Source organism: Carya illinoinensis, chromosome 11 (assembly GCF_018687715.1).
Source record: "Carya illinoinensis cultivar Pawnee chromosome 11, C.illinoinensisPawnee_v1, whole genome shotgun sequence".
Classification (NCBI taxonomy): Eukaryota; Viridiplantae; Streptophyta; class Magnoliopsida; order Fagales; family Juglandaceae; genus Carya; species Carya illinoinensis.
Genome location: NC_056762.1, coordinates 3,206,929 through 3,223,244, shown reverse-complemented (window position 1 = coordinate 3,223,244; position 16,316 = coordinate 3,206,929).

The following is a 16,316-nucleotide window of genomic DNA, read 5'->3' as shown; positions in this document are numbered from 1 at the left end:
TTATAAGTAAAAAAAAATAATACAAAAAAAAACATTTTATCCATTTTTTTCTCTGGTTTTTTAAATACATTTATCCATTTTTTTGAGAGAGAATAATACTATTAAGAGTAAAGCACCCTTTTATATAAACAAAACCATTGAAACCATTTATATAATTATATAAGAGAATACCTAGGGAGCGATCTGTCTAATAAATTCAGAATAACAGCCTTCCGTTCACAGAACAACACGTAAGAGATTTATTGTGCTTATTCTACATATGCATACACCTGATCAACTGACTCTACACCCCTCCCTCACTCATTCGATTTCTTTTTCCTCCCTCACTTCTTGCACTCCATCCCACGAACGAAGATCCTAACACACTCATCCTGCGAGACACTCGATGCAGACGGTAGCAAAGCTAAACCCAGACGGTGATAGAGACCCAGGCCGTGACAACGCTCGACCCAGATGGCGTATTTCTTATCATTCTCTCTTGGTAATCTCTCTCTCCGTCTTTCAAATTTTTGTGTGGCTGATCAATTTCATTATTTTTTGTTTTTATCTTCTTTCTTATAAGATTTCTCTTCTTAATCTTGTCTCAAGGAGTTCGAGTTATCAATTTTACGTTTTGACAAGAAACCCTAATTAGCACGCTGATTATTGGTACCTAATGACACTTGAAAGTTTTTTCCTGAGTAAGAAGTGGACGGTGAAAGGGTTGAAGAAATCATCGGCAACAGAGAGTGGGCATCCACTCGACTGATCCCCCTCTGCGCATCTTCTCCAAAACAAGTGTGAAAGGAGCCCTACCTGAAAGCTTTTTGAACCATATAATTTCTTAAAGATCTTGAGATGATAAAATGCTGATGAGGGTAAGGTTTGAACGATATAATTTGAAAATAATTTTGGGGAGTTATAGAAATTCACAAGATAAAGATCTTGATCTTGATCTAAGAATATTGTTTCTTAAAATAATGTAATGAAACTTATTTTTGTTAATGGAGGAAAGAAGAGTAAGAGAATAAAAAAATTTTGAAGTGTTTGTAGTGGCATTGTGACAAACGGTGTTCTTTTGACTTCTTGGCAGAGATATGGTGAAGATGAGATTGTTCTATTTTTTATTCTTAATTGCAAAATGGTACTTTGATATGTATAATGGAAAATCTTGCGATTATTAGAATTGAAACTGAGCTAATGGAAGTGAGATGGTGGTAGTGGAACTGTGTTTTGTCTTGGGCGGCAATGCAGAGAGATGTATTAATGTTGGCTTATGAAGATGGTGAATAAAATGAGAGAAATTAGAATTGGAAAACAAGATTTATGTGATGGAGAAGATGTGATTGTGTGTGATGAGGTCTAACTGTTTTAATATGTTTTTGCTTACGCGTAGCCTTGTAAATGTAGGGTTGCTTTTCTAGACTTATTAGATGGACCACTTAGCGGCGGAACTGATTATATAATTGAAAAAAAAAAATCAAATGGTTGAACGATAGCCTCGAAACGTGTGTTAACCCATTTTCACTAAATGGAATTTCCAAAAGAAAATTGTAGGGAAAAAAATTATGTGAGGTGGACACACTAAAAAAAATAATTAAAAAAAAGAAAAAGATAAAAAAAAAGGGAGGCCTCGAGAAGTTAGTGGTCAGTATTGAGAAGCAGCTTGTGTGGTTGGACTGTTGGCCCCACAGAGTATGGCTCGGTCATACCAACCAACCCGTAAGCAAAGTAGAAAACGAAACCCAACAAGTGGCATCGTCCACGTTATTCAGAATTTATTATTATTTTTATTTATTAGTTGGCTTAGAGAATACATTTCACATTAGAGCGGTCCTATTCTGTCGCTAGAATGCACCGTTCATTTTGACCGTACGGTCATTTTTTTTAGATTATTTTAATATATTTAAATATTTTTAAAAAATATAAAAAAATATTAATATATTTAAAATCACTTTCTTAATTATTAAATAAAAAAATTAAATTTTTTTTATACCAACGGCCACTTTGAGGGACACGGAAAAAGGACACACAAGTATTTTTTTTCACATTATTACTAAGGTAAAGTTTAGTTTTTAAAGAGAATTTTAATTTTAATAAAAATTATATTTATAAATCAAATTTTGACATGTCAGTAATATGAAATATATGTATTTTCCACCAACTTGCAACCAATATAATTCATAAATGTGTTTATACATATATATATATATATATATTTATTTTAATTATAAATTTTTTTTATAAAAATAAATTTATAAACTGATATAATTTAATATAATAAATTAAATTATAAAATTATTTTTATAATAAAACATATCTAACGTATCATAAAATTTATTTTTGGTGTAGCACTTGTCATATATCATATACGTTTTTTCTCACTTTCTTGACCAGAAGGCCAATGAATCAGACACTGATAGACAATATAGAACGAACAGTCAAACGTGGATGATAACATGTGAACTAAATATTTCTTTTGCACTTTTATATTGACTTTGACGAAAACTGATCGATTTTGTATTGGAAAATGCATGCATGCATGCATCATTGTAAACATCTTTTGTGTGTATGGCCCAGTTTCTACCTTTTAGATTATTCTCTAAATCATGATCATGTCCTATGAGACTACTCGAACTCAGGGCATGCATCTCATGAATCTTGAAATAATGGTTACGGCATAGATTGAAACAAATGCTGGTTAAGATAATGAAGGTTGATTTGATTTCTTAGTTCATAATGAAAATGAAAACAAGCAATTATCAGGATTTTAGGGTGATAAAAATAAACAATTGGGATGACTTGGTTTCTTTCTTCCCTTATCAAACATGTTTTGCCGCATGTAGGGGTGGCTTAATACAAATAGAGACTTATAGCAATATTTAAGTTATTTATAATTATAATACAATAAAATATAAATTATTATATAAAACATTTTTAAAATTTTTCAATAAAATCTTTAAATAATTTTTTTTTGAATTTATATTTAATAGAACAATTTAAAATGAAACCTCAATGTAAATTTTGTACCTCAATTTAATAAGATCTTAAAAAAATTATTTAAAATATAAATAATTCATTGTATTAAATATTAAATTTAATATTATGGGGCCTTGCACATCGAAAAATATAAAATTTATTTAAAATCTTATTTAAGGAAATTGTTTTTATTTTTTTCAATTATTTTTTTAAAGAAATGTCTCATTTCTAATTTTGAAACCGTACATAGGGCGGAGGCTTAAGCCTTAAGCAATGGCCTAAATCGCCTTACTATTGGGCGGCTGCAGCTGCCAACCATTGTCTACCTGCTACATCTTGCCTTATAAGATAACTCTCAAACATACAAGGCAACAAACCAAAATGAGTGGCTTTCAATTTGAGTAGTTTCAGAATTGATATTTTTGGTCCTAAAGTCATGTATAAGTTCTATATATTTCTTTTGAAAAAGTAGATAAATATGAGACTTATATTAAAAAAAATTAATTTTTTTATAATAAATTTTACTCTTTTTTAAATATAGTACATATAACTTGCACACCCTAAGATTGTATATAATGTTATTCAAATTTTAATATTCTCATTCGTGCAAGTAATCATCGAAGCCAAATTTGGTTTGATTCTAATTAGGGATTATCATCAAAGATAATTCTCTCGATATTATCACGACTATTTAAAATTTTAAACATAATTATCTAAGGTTTGTCAAAAACCGTATATAGTATATCCATTCTAAGATTATCAAATTTATTCTAATTCACGACTTGATTGTTTCTTCATATTCTTAACTACCAATTGATGTACTTATAAGTACTAGTTTTGTTTTGCCAAAGCTGATTCCGTGCCAGTTTTTTTACGCACAACCCTAATTATGAGATGGGCATATCCATGGATATTGAATAGAACATGCTTACGCATTGTTCTAACCTATGCTTGCCAATCTTCGATCTTGTACACTCCCATGCGCGCATATCCTCCTATATATTGACGTATATATAGTACTTGCATGGAATATGCAATATATATGTGAAAAATGCTCTTAGAACTCTCTGAATTCTAGGTATTGAAATATATAAATTTTTAAAGCAAAAACTTTGTTCTTGTTGAACCATGTCATCTATGAAATAGCCACATTTCGATATAACGCAATTTTAGCATTCATGGACCGCAACTATAATCATGTGTGGCCATCACTAAATGCATGCGTTGACGCCTATTTTATATACAGTGTGATTAATGTATAATGACTCAACCTTTGGTCAAATGACTTCACTACAAGAAATCGGGTCTTTTTCAGTGAATTTATTGTTGTTGCAAATAAAATCGCTGGAATAGAATATTAAAAGCAACGATTTCAGTACATTGCGGGTTTTTAAAACAGTAATTTTCTTTTAAAATTTTTTGCAACGATTTTTGACTTATTGCAATGAAATTTTTTGCCGCGTAAGAAAATTACTGTTCACTACCGAAAATTACAGCGATTTGATGTGTTAATATAATGACTTTTGCCGTCGAGGGTAGAGTTATGTTTTAGCAGCACACTAATCTTCGCTACAACTGAGACTGACACGCCAAACACCAATTTCACTTTTAATTTCCCCCCAACTTTTTTTTCCCCATGTTTGCTCACCCCGACCGATTTCCCCAACCTTCTGCACTTCGAGTCTTCGATACATTCCCACCAACAATATCGTAGCTCAATCCACCCAACCGAAAACAAATTTATCGCATTCGAGAGTGGCTTGAGCTCCTCCACCTCTAGCCACTGTCGTGTTTCTCCCATTCGCGTTTTGGGTTCACCAAATTCAAAGAACCAATTTTGATCTCCCAATTGTAAGTTCTAGTGTGCACACGGCCTTCCATAGTATTTGGTTATTGTCTCCGTTTGGAAAGTTGAAGGACTACGTTTCCACCTTCGTTGGAATAGACGATTTCAGCCCTCCATCTGTAGTCCGAAGTTATCAATCCTCTGTTTTGCAAGAATGATCAAACGATTGTCCAGGTATCCACTGAATTTATGAAACCCCTTTACGAGTAGGTTGCATTACAAAAGTTGTCGTAACATTGATGTACACTTGTAACTGAAATGGAATTTTGTACAAATGCAGGTGACGCGATGGGAGAAAGTGCTCGAGGAAGAGGGTATAGACGAGGTATTTGTGCTAGATGATTTGTACCTTACCATAGTAGAGTGTGCGGACCACGAGGAACTCGCATCGCTTCATACCACAGTCAATCAGAACCAGATCAGTTAGGCTCAGATGACTCAACGTAGCCTCCCAGTCATCCATGGGAGCCTCCATGTCCCAATCCAATGCCCCCACTTGAGCCGAGTAGAGAACCTCCACCAGAGACGATCAGAGAACCTTCACCCTTAAGAGAACCCCCACCTAATGGATCCAATACTGGTACAATCCTTATTCTTGTTCTTTTCTCAATACATTACTCATTTATGTGTTAAATAACAAAAGTAGTTATTTGAAGACTAATAGTAAGTTTTTGTTTGCTGGAATACAGATTTGACTGCCCCATGATGCCCACAGCAAACCAAAAACAGCCCAAACGGAGACGTGGGCCAGCTAAGTGTATTGAGTTAGAGAAGTTGAGGAAGTATGGCCCCATGATTTTGAAGATTAATGACGGTGAAACAGCACCGTGTTGTTCTAATGCAGCGATGTTCACAGTACGGGTAATGCAAATCATAAAACAACATTGCGACATGAGCTATGCGAGATGGACTAATGTGCCGTAGGCACAAAAGGATGAGTTGATCGACTGTGTGAGAGTAAGATATATCGAGATTTATTTTGAGATAATGTTAGTGGGTGTACATAATTATTGGTTTCTGTTAACCTTGGATGTTCATCCATGCAGGGTGACTTTGCGTTAGATTGGGATCGGGAGAATCATAGACTGACCGTCAGGAAGCAGTTGCGTAAGCGGTTCAATGCATTCCATCATGAATTACACAAAAAGTATGAATCGTATGGTAGTCACGAGGAAGCATTGTCTGCTGGCAGTACCATGGTTCATTTGCAAGTCTGGGTTAAGCTATGTGAGAGGTGGGGAAGCGAGGAATTCAAGGTATATATTAGTTAAATTAATAACAATCTGGTAGAATTTAATGAGTGTATCCTTACTATGTTTATTATGCAATTTTCAAACTATAATTTTGGGTGCCCCTTAATTCAGAAAATTGCAAGACAAAATCGAGAGAATAGGAAAGCGCTAACCATTAACCACACGACAGGCCGTAAATCGTTTGTTAGGCTAATGGAGGAGAAGGTATAGTCTTTCAATTGATTTCAGCCTAGTCATGTATTTGTATAATACATGTAGTTCTATAACATTGCGCACAACCCATTTGTTGCATGGCCACTAATTTATGATGACGTTTGTAAGGGTGTGGAATATATGAAGAATTATGTTGATGAAGGTCATCTCAAGTTTGATAACACATTAAATGGTTTTTTTCGGAAAAAATAAAAATAGTTGGTATCATTAGTCCCTCTAACAGTATATACATTTGTGTGAATTGAAATGATTAGAATGTTGTAAAATGCAGCTAGGGGCCCAAACTTAGTTAGCATACGAACATGATTCTTGGTTAAAATGAAATCTTATAGAAAATGAGAGAAGATTCAGACGAGGAGGATCATGCAGTACAATTACCATATAAACGAACACCTTTTAATGGTAGAGGTGGTACTGCTCTACTCAAATAGCATACGAATTACACTGTTATTGTTAAGAAATGTACATGTCTACTCATTTGCATTGTAAGGTATGAAGGTCTTTAGAGGTTTTGGATCTCGTGTTTGTGTGGTTTGACCGTAGGGGTTTTTCTATAAAATTGGTCATTCGTTTTGAATAAATATGTTAATTATTCAATGTTTCTGATTGAATAATTACCTGTACAATTACACACATTTGTACCAGGCAATTACAACGAATTTGGTGGAGTTCTATAAGGAGACTCACTGGTCAAAAACGAACGGTAAATTTTTCACGTCAGCAACTGAAAACACTTATGTGAGTACAATATTTCTTTAAGTTGTTTGTTGCATGGAAGGATGGTTTCTAAATTTATATTTGAGTGTGTCCGATTCACCTTTCATACCATGACTTACATTTTAAATATTACATGTGCAGAATGAGATGGTCAGCAAGATGGATGGTCTAGAGCCTGAGCAATGCAACGATGAGGCAACAACAAGTGTATTTAGAGAGGTGCTTGGGCATAGACCAGGATACGCAAGGGGGCTAGGAGAGATGGTCATCCCGGAGTCGACAAGACAATGGAACACCCAAAAAGAAAGAGAGTATCTTGCTTTAATTGAAAAACATAAGACAAATGCTGAGAATTACAAGAAAGATGTCGACCATTACAAGACGAAGCTTGATCAAGTGATGTGTGAAATGCAAGCTCTTCGTGATAGGCAAAATGCTACTGATCAGACGTTGCAAACATTTTTTCAGAACTTTCATGGCAACACCGAGTCTCTCCAGTCTCGTGGAGAGACTCAGTGAGCATGGCCAAGAAATCACCGTGAATGGATTTTTTGAGTTTTTTGGGGCAATTTTTGGTAGTGGGAGATGGTGGGTGGCCAAACTATAAATGAAAACCAATATATATATATATATATATCTATATATAAATAATGTAAGGTTTTTTTGTAGGAGGCATTTGGGCAGTGGGGGGATTACTTGTGTAAGCTGTTTTCTGCAAAATGTGGGCTGAAAATGCTTTGAAGCACCATAAACAGCCATGAAGAGAATGTTCTTATTGTCCGTGCAGGAGATTTTACTAGATAGAAGTTATGTAATTGCAATATCCCTTCTCATACTTTCATTTTACACATTACGTTGTGCCTTCTACAAAATTATATTTTTTGTTCTCTATATTAACATCCAGTTTTTCTGACATACTAACAGGCCTTAAATGGCTGTTCATGTAATTTAGGTACAACCTATTTGATGGAGCAGTTGGACGGCCAAACTGGATGCACACTAGCTTAATGTGGGTGATCATTTTCTTTCATCAATGAATTTTTAGTTTTGATGCTATATTAAAGGTTGGTGTGTTGTTATGTTGAATGATATGCTGAACAATGATGCATGCATTACTTTAATATATAGTTTGAAGAGTTTATGTTTCTTACTCATTTGTTAAGGCTCCTAAACACACAGAATTTGTATACATATGCGAAGTAAAGAAAGAAAAACAATACATTTGATCACCCATAGTGCATAATGGGGCAGCTTTCAGTGTCTTTTCTGTATTATATTGTATGAATGCAATTTCATGATAAATCCACTCCTGCATGTAATTAGAAGGGAAATGGGATAATTTTTAAAATTCTGTGTATTTTTACTGGGGATAATAGGTAGCATTTGGTAGTGATTGTAAGGATAATAGTTTTCCTTGATTTTATTTCCAATAGTACTTCTTATGTCGCATTGCATGTGTGTAAGAATGCTCTCCAATAGTAATTGGGCTTGGATCACGTAGCATTTGTGTGTAAGCAGAGGGTTTCTGACCGTGAGTATTATTATGCCATTCCTTTCAAAGCTTTTCGCATACGAAAAGATTGAGCCATGTACATATGATTATGTATGATAGTTGGAGATTCAGATATGAAAACACATATCATGCGTGTTTATTTGACATGGTCAAAAGTGGATTTAGGCATAATTTCCTAATATGTAAGATGTTCTCTACATGGCCGTTACCCTCTCCATTAAGCCCATTTCCTCTTAACTTTCATGTGTTTTTATTTATAGTCTCATCATCATTTAAGACTATGATTGTGAAATTAATGGGCTATCCGTTCAATATAGGTTGAACGGGCATGTATGGATCATGTGAGGATTGGTGCTGAGCATGATTAACATTTGAGGTACACACTTCCCACTTCATTCTCTCTCAAAAATTGGATATCTGTGTAAGTTGTTGCTGAGCTCCACAATGGTTGATATGATTTAGATTATTTATAATGGCTGTTTTGGTTCTGAATGTCACATGGGCATGGTGCTCTAAATTGATGTAGAGCATATGCTTGAAAGTTAGCTAGAGATAGCTCATCACTTTGTACTAATGATTTTGGATGAATGTTTTTGGAAAAATAGAGGGGAGAGGGAACATCTAGTATGCATCCCTAACATTTAATCAAAATAATCAATCCTACAAAGAATGTAAAAAGTAAAGGATAAATACCATCGAATAGAACAATGATATCAACTATTCTTCCCTGTTTAAAGGAATAGAACAAGAATTGTTGAGTCACCAAAAAGACCCAAGGGGCTGAGTGCATGGTAACAAAGATCACCCCTTTGTTATGGCTTAAAGCAAAGCTTCACCATTGGTCTTTAAAACATATAGCATTTGCCTAAGGCATTTGGTTAAAAGATATGTATCTCCAACTTCTAGGCTAGAGAGTTAAATGAAAAGTACAATCAGGTTGAAAATAATCATATGATGATCTAGTTAGATGGGTTAACTTTTAATGTTTAAGTACTAATACTTATATGCACGTTGGGAGTTAACCAATTGGTTGTTGTTTTTAAGATGGAATATGCCCTTGCATATACAGATAGTGTCAACTTTTTTGGATCAAGTTTAGATAGTCAATTTTAGACTAAAAAGATTTAACTATATTGTATTTTCTCCTCTTTTTCTCCATCATTCTTGTGGGTCTAGATGAGACTTTGCTTAGAAACGAGGATTAGAACCAAACTTTTGGCATTGGGGGGCTGTATGTGGGTGATGATTACAGGTTCAAGCATGTTGGAATATCCCTGTATAGTTGGTGGAGAACATTTATAATTGGATGAAATTCACTGTATGGGTTTATATTATATTAACCCAGCAATCTTATGAGCTTTTTAAAGTTGTGTGTTGGGTAAAAATATATGGTGGTTAAGTTTGTATAAAAATATGATGCGTTGGAGCAGTACTTCCGTGTTGTGTACTGCTAAAATGACCATGTTAGAGCTGTCTGTGGGTGATGATTACAGGTGTGCACGAAGGGAATGTGTTAATTGGTCAGTTTTTATGCATTTTGTTGTTAATAGTTGTCAATATATACTCTTAAGTGATAATTTACAAGTCCATATTAGCAAGCTCTATGACTTGAGATTATTTATTAAACTTTTCTGAAAAATTTACTTGCAACTCTACAGCCACACCTATAAACATATTTTTAGAGGCAGCTATCATTTTAGGTTCTGAAGAAACTGATATAATAGAATTAATAACTTGTGAAATTGGTTTTTTTTCCTAGACTTAATATGGCTTTAAATGTATATTTTCTGTTATACACGTACACTGTTGCAAAGACCAATCAGGTTGCTAAAATGGAGAATTTAGTATGCATATTTTGATGGAGATAATTTCTAATTAGATGAATCTCTACATGTTTCTTTTCATATTATATTAGCCCACCAATATGGTGAGTTTTTGGAGACAAGCACAGGCAAAGTAGTTCGCCTTGGCCTTGTATTGTTTTAATATGTTAGTGTATGCACCGCCTTTTCCCTCCAGTAGTACCTGCATAAAATGTTGGAAATCCATTTGCTTTTAATAAGCTGTTTGACTGCTCTAATTCACATGAAAGTTGCAGTTAATTATTGGTCAAAGGTTAGTATTACAACAAATATTGTAATTAAATGAAAAGGGATGTTGCATAGATGACAAAGGCATTCCAACATCATGAGAGATTTGCTGTATATATAACATCTTCCAAATTACTGAACTCAGTCCACTTGATCTGTTTGGTTTTCAAAGAGAACATTTTAATTTTAGCTCTAAAATGCATGGAGTTCTTGGATTGTATGCTCTGTGTTAGAAAGAAGGATTTGCAAACCAGCATATTTATTATCCCAAGAAAATTCTTTGACTACCCATCCAGTTCCACCGAAGTACAAAGCATTGTCCACTACATATTTCAGGTAGTACTCAGCGTTGGTTGCTTGAAACAGCTAGTCAGTTGCCCACAATAACTCATCCTTCATCAAAAAATATATAGAGAAGCTGATCATTTAGAATATACTAAACCAAGAAGGTCGTAGATCAATGGTGATCAGAAAGAAATATTAAATTTTGTTAAGGGATTATTTGACTAACCGAATGACCAGATGATGTGTAGAATTGCTTAGCAGACGAGATAGAGTCATCATACAAACCTCTGAACTTGTCGGCAAACGAGAAAAGCTGCAATATTGAATAATTAAAAGAAGTAACTCTAAGGAATAGTGGCTAGCTTTTAATTTTACTCGAGTGATCATATATGTTATATGGATGATGAACTCTAAGGAAAAAGATTCATTGCATGGATGCCATTCTTTATAAGAGCAAGTAAATATTATTATCTAAGAGTACTTGAAAAATGGACCAGAAGAATAAGGCAATGTAAATCAGGGATATAAGTAGTATTATTTTTTGAGGGTTATGGATATGTGAAATGGAGTGCTAGCAACATATATAGCTGACAACTGCTGCCACCTGTACTTGTTTCTTTATGTTCTAGTAGTTATTTCTTTGTCTATTGTATTGCACTTGTGTGGCACCAAAAATGTATACATGACTAACCTGCTTGGCGTGTACTAAGAGGAGATTGGAGTAGGAAGAGTTATAAGGCTTGAAAGCCAAGGCAGCTGAAGCCAAACTTGAAAAATACATATTAATAACATGTATGACTTGAGATTATTTATCAAAGTGGTGAGATTTACTTGCAACCCTACAGACACACACTTCTAAATATATTTTAGAGGCAGCAATTTTTGCGTACTTAGCAAACTGATATACTCAGAATTTATAAGTTGTAAAATGGGTTTTTTGTTTAATAGTCCTTAGGTAGGCTTAACTTATTGGATTTTCTGTTATGTATGCACATAGAAAAAAGACCAACCAGTTACTAAAAATGGAGAATTTAGTATGCAATATTTGATGGAGACAATTTCTAATTAGATGAATCTCTATATGTTTCTTTTCATATTATATTAGCCCACCAATATGGTGACTTTTTTCTGCCTCTTGTGTTGGGAAACAAATTATGGTGGGTAACTTGTATACAAATATGCTGCATTGGAACACTGTCAGGCTTGGGTTATGTACTGCTGGAATTTCATATGTTAGAGCTGCCATAGCAGCCATGTTAGAACTTTTTGTTATACTTTCTGTGGATGCTCTTAAAAGTAAGGAAATTTCAATGGTGGTTGATCATTTGCATAATTGTGCAGGTAGACTAAACCTGGCAATACAAGTTCTGATATGTGGCCATACATTGATAAGGTATTATCCTATCTAATAGGGCTGTTTTTGGATATTTATGTTAGAGTCTGTCACTTCTAAGATTTTCGATGTTTGAGGCAATTTGCAGTAGATTAGAACCATAGCACAAGGAATATTTCCATTGTTTATTGCGTAACTTATAATATAAGTTTTGATGTATTTTCTCCAATGTTGTGGGTTCAGCAGGATGTAAGAAACTGATAAATCTAGAAATCACTACTGAAGATCATCAACATTGAACTTTATATTAAATATGTACAGCTATACACGTTGTATGTGAGTACTGCATGTAATTGCTTGTAAGATAATTAGTTTCAGATGCATATATACATATATATATATATATATATATATACTGTCTGTATAAATTGAGTAAAACCTTATAGAGCGATTGTGATTGTGTGTTTCTTTCTTTATAGTCTAATTATTTACAAGCACCAAATTTAAAAGTGATAGTTTCGTGATTAAGAGTGATTTGCTTAAATGACTGTAAATCCCTTTCTAGATTTTAGCTTGACCTTATGTTTGCCATTTTGGCAATTTGGCGATGATGAATGAACATTAAAGTTATAGGCTCAAATATGTATTATTTCCTTGTTCATTATTCAATGTTTCCTATATTAAAATAATCGGTTTATGTGCTGAAAATCTATATGGTCATTGACAGAATGGATTCCCCCCACTTGATGCAGACGTGTTGAAGTTGTTCTACCCAATGCCCAGGTGCACATTGTTATGAATGACATGAACAAATTCTAACTGTAGAAGAGCAGGACAGTTGAACAATTGTTGATGAATGTGGAGATCTTCAGTTAATGTATTAGGAGCAAGAAATGGGATCTATATATTTAGTAGTTTGTAAGTACTGTAGGTGTTGCAAGTAGAAATTGGTCCACCTTGGGGGGGTCTCACTTCTCAGACCCCCCGCACCCCCCCACAAAAAAAAACCCCCTTTCGTTCTTTGAGACTTAGAGCCACTCCTCACTGACAACTTGAAACCCAGCGAGGAACCCCATTCCACGACGCCATTTGCTGGATTCAACCCCATTCATGCCGCCAACGAACCCTCATGCCTCTGTGAGTCGTTTTACTCGTGATTCCCATTTGGATTTTCGTTTCTCTCCGTGAATCCGTCTTTCCATGAGCAATCTTATCTCTTGTCCTCTATTTTATGAATTATATATTATATATATAATTGTAAAGAGCATCTCATTTAAATTTGTAAATTTATACATATGTAGATTTTATTATATATATATATATCTAAATTTTTCAAATTAACCATGCTATTGTGAATTTGTGAGGTTTGGACTGTGAGTCTAGACTATTTGGAATTTAGAATCTGGATTGTGAATTATGCACACACTGCCATTGCCACTGCCCGTGAGGTTTCTAGGCTATAAAAAAAAATTATGATATAAAATATTTTTGTTTATATATTATAAATTTTGATTTATATTTTGTTTATATATTATAAATTGTTTGGTATGTGCTATGACAGAACAATGTGTATAAAAAAAACTCATTGTGAATGTATGTATAAATTAGATGTTGATATTTTGTTTATATATTATAAATTGTTTGGTTTATATTGTGACAGAACAGTGTGTATAAAAAAAACTTTTTTACCTGTATGTAGAAATTAGATGTTGATAATTTATATATTTTGTTTTATAAATTAGATGGATTCTTTGTCGTCTCCGATTGTTGTTGATTCAAATGAACCTCAACCAACCATTAACTTGGGAGATGCTTTGAGGGAGACCCAGACATCAAATCCCCCTAGTGCCCTTATTAGTAGTACTTGTCCATTACCCAAGAAACGGAAAGGGAATGATGTATCGATTGTATGAGATCATTTTATGAAGGTGGAGAGTTCTCTTGTAAGTGATCAGAAAGCTAAATGTAATTATTCTGGCAAGATATACGCTTGCCGCTCAAAGAGGAATGCAACTTCAACAATGCAAAATCATTTACCTTCATGTCCTAAAAATCCTCATAAACATGGCCTTTGGATAGATATAAAAAAAATTGACAGGTGAAGTATTACCTGAGGAGGGGATTGGAGAGAGTGATGGTAGTACATTAAGGACTCTAGTAACCCACAAATATAGTGAAGAGATTGCAAGGTTGGCTATTGTAGAAATGGTAATTATTGATGAGATGCCATTTAGGGTTATTAAAGGACAGGGATTTTAAAAACTTTGTTGGTGTCTTGAACCTTGATTTAAAGTTCCATCTTATGTTACAGTTGTAAGAGATTGTATGAAGTTGTTTGGAGTAGAAAATGAGAAACTTAAAAAAGTGTTTAAAGATGTTGATGACTGATACATGGACATCGGTACATAATTTGATTTATATGTGTCTGATTGTACACTTCATTGATAAGGATTGGAAATTGCAGAAAAAAATTATTAATTTTTGTTTAATCCCTAATCATCGAGGGAATACTATTGGGAGATATGTTGAGTTGTGCTTGCTTGATTGGGGCATTGATAAAATATTTATTATAACTGTTGATAATGCAAGTTTGAATGATACTGCAATTTCCTATTTGAAATAGTTTTTGATAGAGAATGTGTTGTGGGGTACGTATATGCACATGAGATATTGTTCTCATATATTGAATCTCATTGTGAATGAGGGTTTGAAGGAGTGCGATGATGCCATTACAATGGTTAGAAATGCAGTTAGATATGTGCATTCATTCCCCACAAGATTAGATAAGTTTAAGAGATGTGCAAAAAAAGAAAAAATTGATTATAAGAAAGTGTTGTATTTTGATGTACAGATATGATGGAACTCAACCTATATGATGTTGGAGGTAGCTGAGAATTTTGAGAAGGTTTTTAGGCAGATGAAGAGTGAAGATTATAATTTTTTCTCTTACTTTGATGATGGGCACATGGGACCTCCTAAAGCTAGAGAGTGGGAGACAGTGCAGGTGTTTGTTAAGTTTTTAGAAATATTTTATGATGCTACTAATAGAGTTTCTGGGTCTTTGTATGTGACAGCCAATACCAGTTTTTTGGAGATTTGTGATATCCAAAATGAGTTGATTATGCTGAGCGAGAGTACTAATACTTATTTGAGGAGCATGGCCATAAATATGAGAACAAAATATGATAAATATTGGGGGTCATTAGATAGGATGAACTTGTTCATGTTAATTGCTATTGTGTTTGATTCACGAAGCAAGCTAGGATTTCTTACTTTCTACTTAAAAAAAAGTCATGATAAGTTTCATACTGAGGAGTTGATCTCAAGTGTGAAACAGGTTTTAGGGGATCTATATATGGAGTATAATTCTAAATTTGGTTCCACCATGAGTACCCAAGTTCCTCAACTCCCTCCAACATCTAAAGCCATGATTGATGGTGATGGCAAACGTGAGACCAAATGGTTACAGGAGTGGTATAGGGTATCTTTTGCTATGGGATCTAGTATTACCAAAATAGAAGTAGATTGATATTTATCAAATGGTTATGAGGCACTCAGCCCATCGTTTGATTCGTTGATTTGATGAAAAATTAATGAGTCTAACTATCCTATACTTGCGAGGATTGCACGAGACTTGTTGGCCATGCCTGTTTCCACGATTTCTTCCGAGTTAGCATTTAGTACGGGAGGTCGTGTGCTTGATCCTTTTCAGAGTTTGTTAGTTTCGAGAACTGTTGAGACACTTATTTGCACTCAAAATTAGTTAAGATATTCGTCAACACCCATTGATATTCAAAAGGCTATGGATAATGTGGAAAGCTTGGTGGTAGAATCAAGTAATGTTTTATTTGTTTTCATTGTAATTTAATTTAAGTATTTTTCATAATCTGCATTCACTAACTTTGATATTTTATTTTATTTTTTATTTATTCTTATAGAGTTGGGTGCACAATCAAACGTGACAACTATTGAAAATTGAAGGTTGAAGGCTTAAAGCAGCACTGAGCAAACATGAAGGTCGATATTTAGCTTATATTTGCATTGTTGTTATGTTTAAGTTTTTAAGACAATTTGTTTTCATTTATTTATGTTATTTTTTTACTTGCAT